The sequence below is a fragment of the Balaenoptera physalus genome (assembly GCF_965194825.1).
Source record: "Balaenoptera physalus genome assembly, chromosome: 5".
Taxonomy (NCBI): domain Eukaryota; kingdom Metazoa; phylum Chordata; class Mammalia; order Artiodactyla; family Balaenopteridae; genus Balaenoptera; species Balaenoptera physalus.
This window is the reverse complement of record NC_138884.1, coordinates 63,015,348-63,037,267: the sequence shown is the minus strand read 5'-3', so window position 1 is coordinate 63,037,267 and position 21,920 is coordinate 63,015,348. Positions and strand designations below refer to the sequence as shown.

The window sequence follows — 21,920 nt, the reverse complement described above, 5'->3', positions numbered from 1 at the left end:
CATATAGAAATGCAGTTGATTTTTTTTTTTATACAGCAGGTTCTTATTAGTCATCCATTTTATACACATCAGTGTACACATGTCAATTCCAATCTCCCAATTCATCACACCACCACCCCCACCCACCGCTGCTTTCCCCCCTTGGTGTCCATACATTTCTTCTCTACATCTGTGTCTCAATTTCTGCCCTGCAAACTGGTTCATCTGTACCATTTTTCTAGGTTCCACATATATGTGTTAATATGCTATATTTGTTTTTCTCTTTCTGACTTACTTCACTCTGTATGAGAGTCTCTAGATTCATCCACGTCTCAACAAATGACCTAATTTCGTTCCTTTTTATGGCTGAGTAATATTCCATTGTATATATGTACCACTTCTTCTTTATCCATTCGTCTGTCGATGGGCATTTAGGTTGCTTCCATGACCTGGCTATTGTAAATAGTGCTGCAGTGAACATTGGGGTGCATGTGTCGTTTTGAATTATGGTTTTCTCTGGGTATATGCCCAGTCGTGGGATTTCTGGGTCATTTGGTAATTCTATTTTTAGTTTTTTAAGGAACCTCCATACTGTTCTCCATAGTGGCTGTATCAATTTACATTCCCACCAACAGTGCAAGAGGGTTCCCTTTTCTCCACACCCTCTCCAGCATTTGTTGTTTGTAGATTTTCTGATGATGCCCATTCTAACTGGTGTGAGGTGATACCTCATTGTAGTTTTGATTTGCATTTCTCTAATAATTAGTGATGTTGAGCAGCTTTTCATGTGCTTCTTGGCCATCTGTATGTCTTCTTTGGAGAAATGTCTATTTAGGTCTTCTGCCCATTTTTTGAATGGGTTGTTTGTTTTTTTAATATTGAGCAGCATGAGCTGCTTATATAGTTTGGAGATTAATCCTTTGTCTGTTGATTTGTTTGCAAATATTTTTTCCCATTCTGAGGGTTGTCTTTTCATCTTGTTTGTAGTTTCCTTCGCTTTGCAAAAGCTTTTAAGTTTTTTAGGTCCTATTTGTTTATTTTTGTTTTTATTTCCATTGCTCTAGGAGGTGGATCAAAAAAGATCTTGCTGTGATTTATGTCAAAGAGTGTTCTTCCTATGTTTTCCTCTAAGAGTTGCAGTTGATTTTTGTACATTGAGCTTGTATGCAGTGATCTTGCTAAATACATTTATCAGTTTCCACAGTTGCTTTATAGGTTCCATATTATTTTCCACCAAAAATTTAAAAAAACAGGTTTTCTGGAAATAAAAATAATTTCACTTGTTTCTATTACTCTGTACGTTTTTAATTCTTCTTCTCACTTTGTTAGACTGACTAGGGTATCCAGTGTAATGGTGATTAGAAAGAATAAAAGTGGATATACTTGCATTGTTCCTGGTATTAGGAGGAAAGCATTCATTATTTCACAATTAAGTATGATGTCAGCTGTACATTTCCCATAAATTACCTTTAAGGATTGTGGAAATTCCCTTTTGGTGAGAATTCCTAGTTTGGTGAGAATTTTTATTATGAATGAGTGTTGACATTTGTTAAATGATTTCTCTGCATTTACTGAAATAAAAATATGAATTTTCCCTTTGGTTTGGTTAATGTAGTAAATTACATTGTTTCACTTTTCAATGTTCAATCAACCTTTCACTCCTGGGGAAAAAATGCTTATTTGTTATAATGTGGTATCTTTTAAAAATATTGCTGTATTTTATTCACTAATATTCATGAATGATTTTTGCATCTGTGTTTGTGAACACTATTAGTCGACAATTTTCTTTTCTTATAATGTCCCTGACAGTTTTATATGGGGGTTTGGTTTCATAAAATGAGTTGGGAAATGTTCTATTTATCTATATTTTAAGAGAGTTTGTGTATTACTGGTATTATTTCTTCTTTAAATGTTTGACAGACCTCACTGGTGAAACCATTTGAAACTAGAGCATTCTTTGGGGGAATACTTTTCATTATAATTCAATTATTTTATTAAATAATATAGGATTGCCTCAATGCTTAATTTCTTACGGGGTTTTAGCAAGTATGTCTTTCAAACAACTTGTCTATTTCTCTAAGTTGTCAAATTAATAGGCATATAGATGTTAATCAGGCAACTTTATTTTCCTTTGAATGTCTGTCAAATCTGTAGTTATGGTCTCTTTCCGTAATCTCTACTTCCTCTCCTTTTTTAATTATCGATCTAGTTAGGAGTTCATCAGTCTGTATTAAATTAAAAAAAAAAAAGTTTTGACTTCATTGAATTTTTTGTTTGCTCAGTTTTTATTTTAATTGATTTTTGTTTCTTCTTATTTTCTTTATTCTATTTGCTTCTTAAGACAAACGCTTGTAACAGGTGTCAGTGAACTTTTTTTTGAAAGGGCCAGATAGTAAATATTTTTGGCTTTGTGGTCCAAACAGTCTGTTGCAACTACCCAACTCATACATTGTAGGGTGAAAGCAGCCATAGATAATATGTCAAAGAATGGATATGGCTGTCTTCCAATAAAACTTTATTTACAAAAAAACAGACATGGGCCAGATTTGACCCTCAGCCTGTAATTTGCCAACCCCTGGCTTAGATCATTGATTCTAAACATTTCTTCTCTTTTTATATAAGCATTGTAAAGCCAAAAAATTCTTTCTTATTACTGCCCTCCTTTTTAACTCATGAGTTAGAAAGAAATATGTTGATAAACCTCTAAATGTTTGGGGATTTTCAACATATGTTATTGTTAATGATTTGTAATTAAACCCATTTAAATCATATTCTGTATCATATGAGAACATATTTTATACCATTTTATTCCTTTGAAAGTTATTGATCCTAGTCAATGGCTCAGACTTTGGTCTGTCTTGGTGACTATTTCCTGTGCACTTTAAAAACAATGTATATTCTGAAATTGCTGGTCCCCATGTTCTAGAAATATTGATTAGATCAACTTGATTAATTGTGTCATTCAAATTTCCCCTATTTTGTCAGTTAAAAATAAAAGTGAAAATCTGAAACTGAAATTGTTGATTCATTTATTGTGCCTGCGTCTGTCAATTTTTGCTTCATATATTTTGAAGCTCTGATTTTATGTACACATCTGGGACTAATATGTTCTTGAGGAACTGATCTTTTAATCATTATGACATGACCCTAACTTATCTCCAATAATATAATTCGTTTTGAACCTTATTTTGTCTAATATTAATGGTGACATGCAAGCTTCTTCTGATTAGTGTTTACATAATATATATTTACTATCCTTTTCTTTCAGTTTGTCTTTATATTTAAAGTGTGTGTCTTATAAACAGCATATAGTTGGTTCTTGTTTTTTTATCCAGCCTCAACATTTGTCTTTTAATTGAAATGTTTAGTCTATATAAATTTGGTGTAATTATTGGTATGATTGGGTTTAAGTACACCCATTTGCTTTTTGTTCTCTATTTGTTACCTGTGTTTTTGTTTCCCTGTTTCTTTTTTGAGTTAAACATGTATTATTATTTTTCCTATCTATCTATCTATCTATCTCCTTTATAGGCCACTTAGTTAATAGATATGTATCATTTAGTGTTTCTATGAAAATTATACTTACTACATATCCTTAACTTATCATGGTCCATCTGGAATTAATATCCTACCTCTTTACAGGTAACAAAATTATTTTACAATAATATAATACCATTTACATCTCTATTGTCCTTTTGCTAATGTTTTCACATATTTCACTTCACCTCCATCAATTTTTAAAGATTTTAGAAAAAAGAAAAAATATGCTTACGTTTACTGACATATTTACCAACTTTAGTGCTATTCCTTACTTCTATAGGTATGAATTTTTATTGGTATAATTTCACTTTAACCTTAAGAACTTTCTTTAAAGTTTACTTAATTTGTGTCTGATGACTGTTAATTTCCTCCACTTTTATTTCTCTTAAAATTCTTTTATTAAGCCCACATTTTCATAGATTATCTTTTCTGAATGTAGAATTCTAAACTTACAGATTTATTTCTTTTTGCACTTTGAAGATGTCGTTACATTATCTTCTGGCCTCCACTGGTTCAGATAAAAAGTCAACCATCAGTCATACTGATGTTTTCCCATATGAAATTGCCTTTTTTCTTGAGCTGCTTTTGAGACTTTCTCTATATCTTTGGTATTAGCTGGTTGACTATAATAGGCAAAAGTGTGGTTATCTTTATATTAATCCAACTTGCTGTGTACTGACTTTCCTGGATTTGGCATTGGTTTTTGACCAGATCTGGAAAAAATTTTCTCAGTTCCATTTTGACTATTTTTCTGTTCCATTTTCTCTCTTCTCTCATTCTAGAACTTCAATAATGTGTACGTTAGATTACTTGATATTATCCCTCAGATCATTGAGCCTTTGTTTTTGTTTTTTTCTGAGTGGTTCAGTTTTGAAAATTTCTATTGACCTTCTTCGAATTCACTGCTTTTTTCATCTATTATATCCAATCTGCTTCTACTATTAATCTCTTCCAATGAATTTTTCATTTCAGGATTTTAAAATTTAAGTTCTGGGATTTTCTTTTGATTTTTCAACAATTTTCTTATCTTTTCAGAAAATTTCTAACATTTCACTCAATATATTAATCATATTTCTATAAATCCTTCAACATGTTTAATCCTATTTACTTTAAAGTTCTTATCTGTTGATTTCAATAGATTGTGGGTCTGTTTCTATTGACTGATTTTACTTTTGAGTATGGGTAACATTTCCTTGTATGATGGCTAGTTTTATCTGTCAGCTTGACTTGCAGCAGATTATCTAGATTAAATATTGTTTCTGAGTGTATCTGTGAAACTTTTTCTGAATGATATTAGCATTCAACTCAGTGGACTCAGTAGAGTAGATTGCCCTGTCCAAAATGGGTGGGCAGCATCCAATATGCTGACACCCTGAATAGAACAAAAGGCAGAAGAAGGATACTTTGTGGCTAGTCTAAATCTTCTCTTACCCAAATAAAAATGTATTATCTTTTTTAATATATAGTTGTTTAAAGTATATAAAACTAAAAGACTATCTTTTTTATATATTGTAGCCTTTCGTCCAAACAGGTTGGAATGTAACCCCTTTTGATATAAAAACAAATTTTAAAATAACAGATTATGTAACTATTTTAAATCTCTACAGCTTCCTTATGATTCACTAAGTAGATTTTTCCCTAATTCATTTCCTATTACTTGTGGTTAGGAACTGACTAATTCTGTATTCCAGTTACACAGTTTATTAGATTTATGATCTTAGATATTTAACTTCTAAGCCCCCTTTTCCTCCTCTGCAAAATAAGAATAATTGCATAGCTTATCCCATAAGGCTATGGTAAATATATACAATGTATTTTATGTAAAGCATTTGTCAGCTTCTAGCACATAATCTTTTTGACAATGGTAATAGTGAATAATGTAAAGCTAACAGAATATTTTCTAATTATGTGGATCCTTTAGGATTTAGTATAATTAAAATCTTTATTAAATACAGAAAACTTTTTATATTTTGATAATTCAAGAATAAAAATAAGGGGGGGAAACTTGAAATTCTGGACCATGAACATGGAAAAGATCAGATATGTATCTGAAGGAGACCCACAGTTCAAGACTTTTGATTGTAACACACTGCCATATAGAAAACATCATTTTTATTTAAATTGTTAAAGCTATGAGGCAAATGGGAAACAAATTTTGCCATTGTTATTTTAATGCTGAATAAATGTGTGGTTATAAAAGATTAAGAGACTTGTCCAAGTTAAGTGGAGGAGCATGATTCAGATCCTGGATGCAAGACTTTGTAGGCCACTTTCTTAACCTCTACATGAGAAGCACCATCGGCAGAAAATGTCTACTCAAGAGGAACCACAGGAAGTGTCTACAGAGCTCTGTGTAACACAGACAGGGTAGCAGTACTGTAAACCATGTTTTATATCAAAATATTTAGGTTCTGCTTAAACGGTTTAGAAAAAAATGTAATAGTTCATAGAAGGAAGTCATTGATTTTTTAAGGTTTCTTATTTAACCATTACTAGGTTGAATTTGAGAAAAGAAATTATTTATTTTACAGAGGGAAAGGGAAATTTTGGAATGGGCTACATAAGCTGTTTGTAATATAGGTCAAATACAGCAATGTGGGCTTTGTCAGCCGTTTATTACATATATCAAATATGAGGATTTCCATCATTTGATCCACATAAAAATAACAAATTACTAATAGAACTTGGTATAAAATTCAAATTATCCTGATAAAATTATGTCTCATGAATATAGGGCAAAGTAAATAAACAGAGATTTCCAGCAGTCAGCCTTTGGGCTTCAAGCTATGGTGTAATTGATAAAGAACACCAGGAAATAGCCAAAGCAATTTCTGAAAAACCTAACTTGTTCTCTCAGTAAGTATTTATTAAGCACATACTGGGTGCTAGTGTAAGCCAGGCCCATTCCAGGGAACAGCACGGTGGACATGGGGCTGTCCGGCCATGACTGTGCCACTTGCCGGTGCTGACTCCAGGCATGAGAACTCTAGGACCACTTTCCTTTTTAACAGCTGGGGATCAGATGTGCCATAAAGACTGGGGAATTGACAACCACTCAATTCTACAACATTGACACATAGATTCTGATTCTATTGCAGGAATCCGCAGTCACTAAAGTCACTTTTAGTTAGATGTATAACATTTACAGAGGCTTTGAAGAGAATTCAGATTTGTCTGCATCCATTCTCTTAGAGGGAAGACATCCCAGTCTTTTTAAAATAAAATTCCTCCTGAGCATTGATATGTATGCAAGCCTATTAATAGTTAGTTCATTTCTCATGGTTTTCAAGTCACAAAAAAAGAGAGAGAATGCCTAAAGAAAGTATATGTACTAAATTTCTACAAACTATTTCTAATATATATCAAATTTGTATATATTACAAAATGTGGAAAATAAGATGTGGAACAAGATATTTTTGCTCTCTTATTGAAGTAATAGTGAGTTAATCCACTGCTAAGCCTTCCCATAGTGTGGCTTACAATGTGCATTTCCTTACCACTAATTCTAATCCTTTGATGAGAATACACCTATGGGATTTTTTATTTTATTAATTGCTAAATTTTTTCTAGCAGGAATTTTCATCTCTGTTTAACACCCAGTCTGAGAGTATTATAACTGAAAGGGTACAGAGAGGTCATCTAACCAATTCCATTGGCTACGCAAAAATCCCCTCTGCTACACCTCAGCTTGTGGTCACTCAGTGTTTCCTTGAATATCTGCAGAGACAGGTGGTTTTAACTTTAAAATTTTTTCTTATAGGTTATTTTTAATATCTTGATATATTAATGTTTCACTTCTGCCCTCTGAGTTCCCCAAAATGAACCTAAAGTCTCTTTCCTACGATAGACTGTTCGGCTTCTGAAGACCACTCAATGGACAAACATTCAGGTTGCTCTTCCTTGGGTTATCCTTGCCCTTTGAAGGACAGCCAGGTGCTGAAGACTTTGCAGAGGAGATTCTTGTATCTATAATTTTTGTTCTGTTAGGCAAGGGTGATTTCTGTTTATTAGATTCTAGGCATTTGAGTTTAGATTAACACAAGAAACTAACAGCAGCTTCGACTGCCTGAATTCAGCCAGCGTTACAGCTTGTTGATACGTGGTGGGTTGCTGTGTGGAGAGTAGTTAGAGCACCAACCAGAAAGAATAAAATTCCCTCCTGATACTTCTTGACTTCAAAATTCCCTACTTATTTTCAGATTTAACTAACGTATCAAGCCCCTATCTGGTTCTGATTACTACCTAAGGTGCTTCCATATACCTTGATATTAGCCAAAAAACCTAATCATCTGAGGAACCCTAGGATGTGTGGCAGGAGTCTGATTTACTCAAAGCTTCAGCTCTGATGCTGATGAGTCATCATTTATGAAGTCAGACTGCATGGTGAGTGCTTTTATACATTTCATTTCACTTAATTCCCAATTCCAGAGATAATCATCTTTATCTTCACTTTAAAGATAAGAAAACTGAGACACAGAGAGTATGGCTTTCCCACTCATAGCCAATAAGGAAGATCTAAAAATATAAACACGAGTCTCAAATCTAGAGCTCTTCCTACCTCATGAAGCTTGGGGGTATCCATGGCTGACATCTTCATTATTCCTGCCACATAGTAGTAGCTAGAATTTCAAGAACAGGATAACCATGGCTTTATGCAACTTGCTAGCTTAATCAGGACTACTTGTGGGCCTACACAAATGGAAATCAAAGATTAGGAAAGCAAAAAGTGCCCATTAGAAAGGCAAATACTTCATTATCTTGCTTATATGTGAAAGCTAAACAACAACAACAACAAAAACTCACAGAAACAGGACTATCAGGGGTTGGGGAGTAGAGGAAATGGGCAATGGTGGTCAAAGGGTACTAACTTTCATTCGTAGGATGAATAAGTTCTGGGGATCTAACGTACACCATGGTGACTACGGTTAACAATACTCTCTTGTATACTTGAAAGTTGGTGAGAGAGTTATATCTTAAATGTTCTCACAACACAAACACACAAAGCTAACCATGTGAGGTGATGCATGTGTTAACTAACCATATTATGGTAATCATTTCATAACATATACATATATCAAACCATTACATTGTACACCTTAAACTTACCCAATGTCACTATGTCTCAACAAACCTGGAAAAAATATTATGTATTTAAAAATATTTATGAAATTATTATTTTTGTAAAACACTTTTTCAGTTGTGTGTGTGAGTGTGTATACTCAGTTATGACATATCATGCATTTTTTCCCTATGAGTTGCATTTTAAAAGGTTTAAAAGCCACTTTGGAAGAATATGATGAAGATGGGTTGGAGAGAGGAGAATATTGGAGACAGAGAATCTAATTAAGAGGCTATAGTAACAATCCAAAAGAGAATGAAGGACTAAAATAAGGAAATGGCAATAGAATGGAAGAGACTGAGTCTTGGAATACACAAAAAGGAAAAACTTAATTACCTTTATGCCAAAGGGAAGGAACAAGGAAAGGAAAGGATAGAGTGAGTCTTAGATTTCTGGCATGGATGAATGATTGACTAATGACCATCAGCTGAGGAATTAAATAAAAGTGAGGAGAGATTTGGAGGGAAAAATAATAGGTTCAGTTTGAATTATACCCATCAGACATCTAAATGGAATATGCAGTTAGATAAAGACTTCAAGCTAAAGACATAGGTTAGGGAGTCAGAAGTAGATTACATTATGCAGAGCACATGTAGACTAAATAAATAAGTGGTCATGTACAATGAATTGAGGAAAAAGAGTCAGCAAAGTCTTAAGGGTGCTATCAAAAAAGCTGAAAAGGAACAAGAGAAGTGGTTTTAAGAAACCCAGGGAGAGGAAACTAGTTTTCTGAGAGGGAATATTCGTCACTATTAAATACCAAAAAAATGTCCATAACGTGAGGTCAGAAAAGCATTTATTATTTTCACAATTAAGAGGCAGCTGGCAGCTTTGGTCAGAACAATTTCAGGTAAGTATAAGAAATTGAAACACAGTCGTAAGATAAGGAAGTGAATAGTATGTTATACACACATGCATACAAATACATACGTACACTTGCATGTGCACACACACACGCACACACACACAACCTGTTATCCTAGTCCTGGGGAAACTGACTCTAACCCCAGCTTGGTTAAAATGAAAAATGATATCCAACAACATACTAGTTTTAATAAATTAGGTTTCTAACCACAGCAGTTTTCTTTAAATCAGTGAGATGAGATTGAACGTTCAATTATAGGCAAAAAAAGTTTAATGTTTCTCTGGTTTTGCACTGATTTTTCTAACAGTGACAGTACAAAGCACTAGTTAAGAGTGTGGGTTTTAGAACCAAATTGCTGGTATTCAATACCATCTCTGCCAGAGTACTAGTTATGATACCTTAGACCAGTTATTACTGCTCAGTCTCTTTATCTGTAAAATGGGGATGATGTTGATAATAGTACTTTGCTTTTGGAGTTGGTTGTTTTGAGGATTAAATGTTATAATACATACAAAGTGCTTAGATTTGTGCTTGAGCACTTAAAGTCCTCAAGAAATGTTAGCTGTTACTATTTTTCTGAATTCTCTTGAGAACTAATTCTAGAAAGAATAAAAGGAAAAGAAGGGACATTGATGCATTGCTACAATTTAGTTCATATAAAACTCTGCTGAAATAGAAACTGAATGCAAGGATGCAATATTTTTGAGGGCTCTTAAATAAATGTGATAAAAAGCCTAAGTTTTATGCATACACATTTAAAGTGATTCTTGAATTTTTTGAGGGCTCTAGTTTTTAGTCCTACATTTGATGGTTATACACCTTCTGTTGTAAGTGCACCTTTAATTGAAAAACAGAGTATTGTGTTTCATAAGGTAACTGAGATGCTTTGATGCTTCCAAATATGGTCCATGAAACTCTAACCCTGCTCAATAAAATCAAAGAGCTGAAAGCAGAATCATGCAAAAGGTTTCAAACCCATACTTAACATTTTTAAGATTATTTCTTTTCTTAAAATTACAACACTACCAAAAAACTTCCCAATAGATTATAACCAATACCAATAGGATGCTGAGAAAATAATTTTTTAATCATAGAAATTAAAGAAAAAAATTTAAATAAGAGCACAGAGCAACATTATGTGAAGTGACAAGCTTTGAATACACAAATCATACAAATTTGAAAAGAAACCACAAATAGTTGCATTTGGTAGTCACTCAGCCAAAGTTTCAATGAAATGGTAAATGTCAATTATTCCCCAATTTCAACACATTGTGATAGTTGATGATTCAACAAATAACTGATCCCAGGGAGAGGCCCTCAAACCACAGACTTCTTCATTCCATTCACTTCTGAGTACATAAAATAGCTGTGATATTCCAGGGCCAGTCACTTTCCATTTCTTATAACAGCATCCAAGAGAAGGAACTGACTGGGAAGTTTGAGGTAAGAGAGATCTTAAGTATCATTCATCTTAATATATCAAGATAAATTATATACCTTTATATAATATATATTATCTAGATACATAGAGATATATACATGTATCCAGGAAACTGTCAAAATTAAAATTATTGAGACTGTCATGTAAAGGTTGCTTGAATTTGTAAACTTTAAGTAATTAAACAATCATTTGGGGTATACATATTTGACTTTTCTTAAAATCACCACCCAGCTATAGTAAGTGCATATTTTAGAAGGACCATAAATAAATCTTTGCAGGGCTGGAGTGCTGGTGGCACACTGAGACTTAACAAGAGTCTCAGGCTCATCAGTTTTAATTTTATGGGTCTAAGTCAGCAAATAAAGGGAACATGCACTACCAGATATTCTCTAAAGTATGAACATGTGCCAATTTATTTGTAGCCTCCTGTTTTATCTTTAAAATTCACTATAGTTACATTCCATTCTATAATATATCATGTTGACTTTAACATAAAAATTACTTGGGTTTTCCTATAAATCCTTGAATGAAACTGATGCTCCAGGAAGATGCATCTAATTTATTCGGAGACATAGTATGTATTCCCCAGCATATGGCAATATACTGCTATGGGTACCGCAGCTTGAGAAGTAGAAAAATAAAAGGCGGTAGTTGGCAATTATGCTAGGTCCTGACTACAGGATATGGTCTGGAAGAGTCTGTGATATGGTTTATTTACCTCTTTGCTTAAGGTGGTTTTAAATAATCCTTGAAATCAGTTTGTAGTCTCCCTATTGTATATGTTCAGCTTGAATTCTATCCTCTCCAAAACTATTTCCTTGATTTGTCTCTGTTTTATTCTATATGTTCTCAGTATTTTGTAATTTCTAGGTATATTATTTATCACAACTTGCCTTACATTATAAAAGTATCTGTCTTTCCTTACTAGCTGCCAGAGGGCAGAAATTATGTCCCTGACAAGCACTTAGCACAATGCTTTGCACTTAGAAGTTATACTATATGTGTGTATGTGTGTTTGTGAGAAGTATGTGTGAGTGTGTGTGTAAAACTTTTACTGTTACCTATACTGCCCATCTTCCTATAGAATTCTGAACTTGACTGGAATTTTAAATTCCTGTCTTGTCACAATAGTAACGTCATCTGGTATTTTTTTAAACCCATTTTGAATTTTGATTAATATGACAAAAAGTAAAGACAAAGTTCAAAACTTGAGTATATTGTTTCTTTTACACTCTATTTTTCTGTCTCATAGATATTTAGAAAACATCAAGAGGTGGTGAAATCCTCCTAGAATCTCCATTAATCACCTCAAAGCCACCCTCAAATAATAATAATGATATGGGCAATTGGCATTTTCCTCAATGTAAAATTAATAATCTTTGTAATGTATTGACCTATAACAGTGTGCTTAGTAAGGTCCATGAAAGCAGGGACTTTCTCAACTGCCATCTATACCCAATACCTAGAATGGTGTTTGACAATCAGTCATCAAGAAATACTTTATGAATAAATAACTGAATAAATATGAGGGCAACATGAAGAAAAGTCCCCTAGCCAACCCCACTTTCCAATCTGATTGCCTTTCCCAGACCCCTCCTATGTTCTCTAGTGTTGCCTGCATCTACACCATGACAAAGAAGAGAACTAACAACTAATGATACCATCCCATAGGGAAAATTGCCCATTCGTGTTTGAAGTCAAATATTATACACATGTGTATTGTATTCATGACAAAATATTTTTAAATGTAAGTTTCTATGTTTTATTGTCTACTTCTCTATTATATAATATGATCATTAGTTAAATATTTAATTTAGCTCAGATTTCTCAAACATTTATTAGCAATTATAACTGACATACTATAACAATGTGTATCAAAAGATAAGGAGTCTACAATAGAAATTAAAGTAGAACAAAATGCTTTGGAAATGTCCTTTACCAAATGTCAAAAATAGATCCCTTCAAACAGCATGGAATTTTGGGGGGCTGCCTGGGAACCAATGCAAATAATCTGTCACCTAAATTAATTTCATGGTCATTATTATATGGAATGTTGTTTTGAACTTATTGAGATCACTAAGTAACTGCTTATCCCCACACTAATAGTCTCTGTATAAACCAAGGCCGTATTTCTTTCCAGAAGCTACTCTTATTACCATGTACAGAGAAGTATTATTCTTAAATAATATGTGAATATTTGTTTTTAAAAGAATTGATGCAACATCAAAATTGCAAAATACATTTGATTCTACCTAAAAAATCATGTTCTCCAAATAAGTTGATGCCCTAAGATTGTTAAGTAACTGGTCCAAGGTCAAAGAGCTATTAGGAACATAATTTGTACTACAACTAGATCTTCTGAATTTGTGTTAGCATTTGGTCTTTCTATTACTCCTAGAATACTTCTGAATACAATGAAAGTTCTCCTTCTACTCACAGCCATCTTGGCAGTAACCATTGGTTTCCCGGTGAGTAGTTCTACATTCCAGAGTATTTACTGGGGTTTTTTTTGGAGGGGGTGTCTTTTTTGGTTCATGTTGATTCATGAATCCTAGAAAGTTTTTCTATTTTAAGCATGTCTAATATTTGGCTTTTTAACATTGTATTCTATACAATTTATAAATCATATACTGTTCAGTGTGTAGATTAATTCCACATAGCCTTGGTGCAGTGGTGAATTTGAGGCATTTAGAATAAATATTAACACTTTGCAGAAAAATAATTTCTACAATATTTTCTGGAAGCTCAAATCCTAGATTAAAAAAAAAGGATACTATGAAACAACATTAGGTAGTGGATAGTCAAATTCTTTCTTTCGTGCATACGTATATGTTTTTCAGTTTGTGTGTTTTATTAGCATGAGATGAATTAACTTCACTATTTGATCTTTAGGTCTCTCAAGACAAGGAAAGAGCAGAACGAAGTGTAAGTTAACGAAGTGTAAGTTACACTTTCTCTTTTTAACATGTAAGATTTCCATGTGAAATATCCATAACTGTGGTTAAAGATATTCCTTTATCCAAGCTTCTCAAACTCTAGAGAAATCCTTAAAGAGTTTGGGTATTAGACTCAACAGAGGTTAAGCCTTCGGGGATTTGACCCATGCTTGTTAGAAAGAGAATTATCTTAGCATCTTAAAAAGTGGGACCAAATTGAAACTTGAATCACTTTATGATGAATTGGATTATAATATTTTTTACTAAAATTATCTAGCCTAATAAAGGTGCATAATCACTCATGCCTCCACTCTGCTTTAACTCTACAAAACCCAGTCCAGAGAAGGCAATAATAACAATAATAATAATAACAAAAACTTGAGAATTACGAAATATGGGCCTGCTTGGTGACTCCACCAGTGGCAATTCACTAAAGGCTTATTTTGGTCTAAACAGTTAATTTTAAAATGTTTAAGAAAATAAAATTTGAAATGGGAATGTCTTGTTTAGGAACTTGTTTATACTCAGATAAATCTTATTATCTGAAAAGAAGCATGATTTTGAGGCTAAAACTCTAGAGTATTAAGGATACAGTAATTGATAGGAATATGGATGGAAGGTAGAGAGGGAAAGAGGGAAGGAAGAAAAGAAATAGGAGAGATTATGTCTAAAGTCTTTGGGTAAAGACCTTGTATAAATGCAAAGAGAGAAATCTGATGTCTCCTCATCAAAACCCTCCCCTTGACCTTATATTTACAGAAGCAATTATCAGGAAAATTTGGCTATGAGTAGAAAGGTAAAAGAACATTGTTATCTCTAAGTAATTTCCTAAAATTTTCTAAAATTATGCAAATTAATCAAATCCCTCTTCATAGTTTACACAGAAATGGTAAATGATTTCACAGATTCTATAACATCTACTTAAAAGTTAAGACCTACATGTTCATTTAATTTCTTTCTCTCAACAGGTCAGTGGGAGTGATGAACTACCTTCACAGTTTTTTTTGCCCCCTTACCAGTATCCATTTCACCCATATCCACCATTCCTATATCCATGGTGGGCCTATTTTTATCCTCCCATTCCAGTACCTGCATCTGTCTCTACAACTACCCCTCTTAATGAGCATTAAACAAGAAAGAGAAGTCCCAGTGCAATTTAAGATGAAATAGGTGGTAAGTATACAGAGTACAAAGCATGTGTTTTTTTTGTTTGTTTTTGTTTTTGTTTTTTGGGTTTTTGGCCTGCAGGATCCTAGTTACCACCCTGCGCTGGGAGCACAGAGTCTTAACCACTGGACTGCTAGGCAAGTCCCCAGCATGTGCTTTTTAACTTTGTTGTCTGTGGATCGGAATACATCATTCCATGAAAAAAATGTTGCAGGGTTTTCACTTAGCCCCATTAAGTTACAGTTTATTTCAATCTTTTTCTCTGGTAGAAACTGTTAGGGTCTCTACTCAGAGGTACAAATGTGTGTATTTCCATGATCCAACCAACACAGCAGTTTAAATCCCTCACTTGCCTTGATGTAATAGAAATAAACTCTTTCTTATTAAAACATTTTTGCAAAAAATTTTTAACATTTCTACTATCATCAACAATGGTACTTATGTATATGTATAGCTGATTCACTTTGCTATAAAGCAGAAACTAACACACCATTGTAAAGCAATTATACTCCAATAAAGATGTTAAAAAAATAAAATAAAATAAAAACAATGGTGCATTTAAGGACTGAATCAGAGCACTAAAGAAGACAAAACTTTAACCAAAGTAAAGAACATAATTGATGAACTTGTGGATCTAGTGTCTAAGGTAGACTTCAACCTATTCCTTAGAAAATCATCCATTTTTCTAATTAGTATTAAAACCCCAAACTTAACTTCTAATTATCACATTGAAATAAAATCCTAAAGGCTGAATGCTCCGTCTAAAATAGAGGTCCCTATCATCTCATCATCTCAAAAACAAATTGATAGTCTGTCAATTACCAATGAATTGAGGAAATGTAGACTATACTAAAGCCTATATTAGGACCCAGAGGACAAAAACTTTCATCTAATACCAGCCACTAAAAGCCTCTGCTTTCTTTCCTGCATCTACTCAGTCTTCTAGAGCAGAGAGTTTCCCAGTCTTTGAACTAGATATACTTTTCAGGCAATATTTATAATTAAAAACAAAAAGCTTACATGTTCACAAGCAAATGACCCATTGAGATTAATAACTTTATGCCTGTGATTTATTTCAGGTCACTGTAAAATTGAATGTGAGCCACTTCTTTGAAGAATCAATATTCCTGTTAAGCAAAGAAAAATAAATGTGATTGAAGTAGCATTCAGTGTTTTCTGGTTAATATCTTTCGCCATCCTCTTTAGTAAACATGAAAGAGAAGATCTGGGTTTCCCATTTTCTAAATTTGCATTGCTAGTAGGAATACAATATAAATTTTAACAGATTTTAATATATACTTCCTGATGACTAACTATTCTAGGGTAAGTACTGGAATGGAAGTAACCAAAATCCACCAGCCCTGGAATTACCTTGACTGAAAGTCTATTCAGTAACTTATGCTGTGTAGTTCCACTGCTTGTATCAATGAGACTAGAAGATGACTTAATTTAATTCAAAAACATGTTTGAGTAATTGAGTCTGAATTACTCAATTACTCATTTGAGTCTGAAATTTATATGCTGTAGCATATTATGCTTGATGTGTTGGTAAAGGATATCAAAAACAACCAAGTACAGTCTCTAACTTCAAAAAAAAAAAATGGATAATGGATGGGATCCTAAAAAAAGCATTTATATCATGCTTATAGGTTAGAGTTCTTTTTCAAATCATTCTATCACCAAATCTCCACATAATCTCCGTACAGTAATCACATTTTATATGTGGGGAAATTGAAGATCATGAAAGTCCTATGTCCTACGTGGTCATAGACCTAGTACGTGGCAGAAAAGAAGTAAAACCCAGTATCCAAGTCTTATGCCTTTGTTTCAGCAGTATATCTAGTAAAATAAATTCTGTGTCCAGGACTCCACAATGACAGTACCAAAGACTAGTTAAGTCCATCTCTTTTCACTTTGTTTCAGGAAGAAAAATTAAATTCATGCTAATAAGGGTAAGTGACCCCAGCCCCTCCTGTGCTAATCTAGCTGCCAAACTGCCACTAGAGTTCGCTTTAAAAAACATACAATGACCTATATTTCTGTTTTGCTCAAATGCCTGTAAGGCTTCTTATTGCCTACAATAAGAAGTCCATCTTCCCCCACATGGCATTCAAAGCCTCTACATACTAACCTCCAGCTTCTTTACAAATCTCCCAGGCCACCCCCCCCCCCAGCCTCCCTTGCATCGTCTACTGTCACACCAGGCCACTGCCATTCCCCACCAGTGGATGTCACACTCAACTGTGACTTTGTTTATTATGCTCTGTCTTCATGGAATGTCCATTCCTCTGTGTCACTGTTGAAACCCAATTTATCTCTCAAGGTCCAAATCCAATATTATGACCTGCCTGAAAACTTGCTCCTGTCTCTCCAAACAGAATGAATCACTTACCATTTTGACCCCTCTCCCACTGCATTTTTTCTACTTTTTTATGAATCTTATACTTTACCCTCTAATAAAATAAATCATTTCCACTTCTTTTCCTTCTTGAAGAGATTGTAAATTCCTGGAGTATCACAATAATATAACTATTCCCCAGTACTTAGCATAGTAGAGAGTACTCAGTGAATGTTTGATAAATGGAATATATTAATAAAAGTTTCAAAATTCCTAATTTTCAAAAAAAGAGATTTTTCATATCTCTGACCTATATCACCATCTAAGTTAGCAAAAGATTCCTTCTTGTGAGAGGAAAATAAACTTCTTAAAATCAATATTTAAATGGTAATAGTTCTCTCTTAATTACAACATTAGCACAACAAATTGGGTAACATTGTGCCTACAAATACTTTGCTATAGAGATTTTTAGGGCCCATAAAATGTCAAATCATGAATAAAAATATCTGTCGCAAGAAAATGTAAGCATCACACACACACACACACACACACACACACACACACAAACAATGTCTTAAAGCATTTAACATTTCATCGACTATGGGAAAACCAAGCTCAGAGGCTTTCAGTTTTTCAAATACATTTTCTCTTCCATACAAAGTAAGTGCACATAGCAAAGGTTTGTGACCTTTATTGAGGAACAATTTGTCCTAATTACCAGTTCCCATAAATCCCATGATGAACACTCTAGAAACAAACCCCTGAAGGAAAAAAAGGTAGCAGGTGGCAAGGAAATAGAAACTTTCCTTCAGTATAAGACAGAAGTCATCCAACAAGATTCTACTTGCACAATAAGCCTTTCATTGTGTCACAATGGCAGCCTTTGTCCCACAGGTAAATTATCAGGAAATCAGAAGAATTCTCGTTGAGCAAAGATTACAACTCTCCACCCCAAGTTTAAATCATCACTGAGACCCTTAGCATCAGTGTGAGAAATTCTGCTATGACCCATAAGCTGGCTACAGATCAAGGTCAGCCTAATGAGCCTCTTGGCATGGCTTGAGCAGGGATTAAAGTCAGTGATCCCAGTTAAAACTATGTGAGTGACAGAGGACCAAACAGTCCTCAGTATAATTGGGTAAATTAATTTTATAGGAATTGTTTCCAAACCTTACAGCTGACAGAGTGTATGCCATTGAATGACTGATGAAAGGCAGTCATGGGAAAGAAAGATGGAGGGACATAAAGAAGGTAGGAATTCAGAGCCCTGAAGAGGGGCCAAAGGAAAACCTTGGCTGCTCTGAAGGTTAGGAGGGCCAGCTCTACAAATAATTCACTATCTTCCCTCCTTTTTTTAAGTCTTTGATATATTCCTTAACTCTTGGGATAGAATTTTTACTTTATTCAGCTCAAATTACATTACTATAACCTTCTGGGAAAAAAACATTGTCATCTACTTTTATCTACTAGGTTTGTGATGCAAATATATTCTATTAAAATGAATCAGTTATTCTCCCAGTGGATTTGGGCAACATCATTCCTGGTCCTGACATTTTTGATTATTGTACTTGGTGGGATAATTTCCCAGTAAACCTGTCAATCAAACCCCCATTTTCTTTTGTAATCCAATGTTGGTTAACGGAGATAGGATCCACTAAAGCACTGTTTACCGAAGTGTGTTTCTTGAAGCATTAATCTCACTAGATGGCCCCACAAATAAATATTTATCCTCAAAATATCTCTTGCAAATTTATGGTATACATACACACGGTAACATTCTTGAAAATGCCAGTTTAAACAATCATTTTGCTTAACTACATTTTCCAAACTATATTGACCATAGAATGATCCTCATCTCATCTAAAACAGTTGGCAAATTCAGTGTGTCCCTGAATACACTATGCCATTTTAAAATGTAATCAGCTATAGAGACACTTGGTACCACATTCATGTAGAGTTAACATACTAATTATTGAAAGAGGCTTCCCTGCAAAAGTAAACAAAGAGCTAAATTCAACTCCACTATCCTGTTACTTCCTTGGGGAGAGGACTCACATGTCCCCCATCTAATCTTTCAAATTTCATTCATTCACTAAAAAACTAAATATTTTTTTTACATCAATTGTTGTGCTAAATGCTAGGGATTTGTACAAAGGATTTTTTTTCACCTTTAACGATCTTACAGGCTAGTGAGGGGAAAATAAACATGTACACAATTTCAATAAATGTAATAAGTGCTCCAATAAGGTATTCATAGAGTTTTGTTTGTTTGTTCACTTGTTTTAAGCAAAGGGAAAATTAGTTCTGCCTACAAAAATTAGGAAAGGTCCCACTGGTGACTTTGAGCTGAACCTTAATGGATAAATAGGTTATTGACAATTAGATAAGCACAAATCAGATTCTCAACAGATGCTTAACAGATGGACAAATTCAATACTCAAATTGGTATTTTTAACAACATTTAGCTTCAACAAGCAAAGTAAAAAAGGGAAAAATTAGAAATAAAATTATTTAGAAGCTATTTCTAACAAATATACAAATGAGTATATAACGTTCTCTTAATCTTAGAAATAAACTCTGGAGGGGCTTCAAGATGGTGGAAGAGTAAGACATGGAGATCACCTTCCCCCCCACAAATACATCAGAAATACATCTACATGTGGAACAACTCCTACAGAACACCTACTGAATGCTGGAAGAAGAACTCAGACCTCCCAAAAGGAACAGATGCCCTCAGATGACCTACATGCAGAGGTGGGGCCAAATCCAAAGCTGAAACCCAGGAGCTGTGCGAACAAAGAAGAGAAAGGGAAATCTCTCCCAGCAACCTCAGGAGCAGTGGATTAAATCTCCACAATCAACTTGATGTACGCTGCATCTGTGGAATAACTGAATAGACAACAAATCATCCCAAATTGAGATGGTGGACTTTGGGAGCAATGATATATATATTTTTTTCCCTTTTTCTCTTCTTGTGAGAGTGTATGTGTATGCTTCTGTGTGTGATTTTTTCTGTATACCTTGGCTTTTACCATTTGTCCTGGGTTCTCTCTATCCTTTTTTTTTTTTTTTTTTTTTAGTATAGTATAGTATTTACCACTTGTTATCATTGGTGGATTTGTTTTTTGGTTTGGTTGCTCTCTTCTTTCTTTCTTTCTTTTTTTTTTATTACTTTAAACAAACTTTTTTTTGTTAATAATTATTTTTTATTTTAATAAATTTATTTTATTTTTTTCTTTCTTTCTTTCTTTTTTTCTCCCTTTTATTCTGACCTGTGTGGATGACGGGGTCTTGGTGCTCTGGCTGGGGGTCAGGCCTCTGCCTATGAGGAGGGAGAGCTGAGTTCAGGACATTGGTCCACAAGAGACCTCACAACTCCACGTAATATCAAACGGCGAAAATCTCCCAGAGATCTCCATCTCAACGCCAAGACCCAGCTCCATTCAACGACCAGCAAGTTACAGTGGTGAACACCCTTTGCCAAACAACTAGCAAGACAGGAACACAACCCCATCCATTAGCAGAGAGGCTGCCTAAAATCATAATAAGGTCACAGACACCCCAAAACACACCACCAGATGCGGACCTGCCCACCAGAAAGACAAGATCCAGCCTCATCCAACAGAACACAGGCACTAGTCCCCTCCACCAAGAAGCCTACACAACCCTCTAAACCAATCTTAGCCACTAGGGGCAGACACCAAAAACAACAGGAACTACAAACCTACAGCCTGTGAAAAGCAGACCCCAAAACACAGTAAGTTAAGCAAAATGAGAAGACAAAGAAACACACAGCAGATGAAGGAGCAAGGCAAAAACCCACCAGACCAAAATAACGAAGAGGAAATAGGCAGTCTACCTGAAAAAGAATTCAGAGTAATGATAGTAAAGATGATTCAAAATCTTGGAAATGGAATGCAGAAAATATATAAAACGTTTAACAAGGCCCTAGAAGAACTAAAGAGCAAACAGAAAATGATGAACAACACAATAAATGAAATCAAAAATTCTCTAGAAGGAATCAATAGTAGTATAACTGAGGCAGAAGAACAGATAAGTGACCTGGAAGATAAAAGAGTGGAAATAACTACTGCAGAGCAGAATAAAGAAAAAAGAATGAAAAGAATTGAGGACAGTCTCAGAGACCTCTGGGACAATATTAAATGCACCAACATTTGAATTATAGGAGTCCCAGAAGAAGAAGAGAAAAAGAAAGGGACTGAGAAAATATGTGAAGAGATTATAGTTGAAAATTTCCCTAAAATGGGAAAGGAAATAGTTAATCAAGTCCAGGAAGCACAGAGAGTCCCATACAGGATAAATCCTAGGAGAAACATACCAAGACACACATTAATCAAACTATCAGAATTTAATACGAAGAAAAAATTTTAAAAGCAACAAGGGAAATACAACAAATAACATACAAGGGAATCCCCGTAAGGTTAACAGCTGATCTTTCAGCAGAAACTCTGCAAGCCAGAAAGGAGTGGCAGGACATATTTAAAGTGATGACAGGAAAAAACCTACAACCAAGA

General features: G+C 34.2%; 1 long non-coding RNA gene across 1 annotated transcript; it reads left to right on the top strand.

The window, feature by feature from the left end:
* Positions 1-6: 6 nt before the first annotated feature.
* On the top strand, positions 7-20,760 carry LOC309661894. Its single transcript, XR_014264345.1, has 2 exons — positions 7-10,946; positions 13,343-20,760. It is a non-coding gene; the product is annotated as an uncharacterized lncRNA (long non-coding RNA).
* The last annotated feature ends 1,160 nt before the right edge of the window (positions 20,761-21,920 follow it).